Here is a 253-nt window from a genome sequence, read left to right as displayed (position 1 = left end):
ACAAAACCTTACTAAACACATAAGACTTGAATCAGATACTACATTAACATTTTTAACTGTAGCTCTGAAAATACAGTGACATCCAGTTATGCTATTTGCAACACACCTCATCTTCAGAGCAAAAACTTGTAAACAGGAGCCCTTGAGAAACAGAGTGAGAATATCATCAAGCATGGTGGGAGTGTTTGGATTAGCTGCAGCCATATGAATATTCCACTTCTTTGCAGTGTGAAAACAGTCATTAGTATAAAGA

The sequence above is a fragment of the Austrofundulus limnaeus genome, unplaced genomic scaffold (genome assembly GCF_001266775.1).
Source record: "Austrofundulus limnaeus strain Quisiro unplaced genomic scaffold, Austrofundulus_limnaeus-1.0 Scaffold8017, whole genome shotgun sequence".
NCBI classification, from domain to species: Eukaryota; Metazoa; Chordata; class Actinopteri; order Cyprinodontiformes; family Rivulidae; genus Austrofundulus; species Austrofundulus limnaeus.
This window is presented reverse-complemented; position numbering follows the sequence as displayed.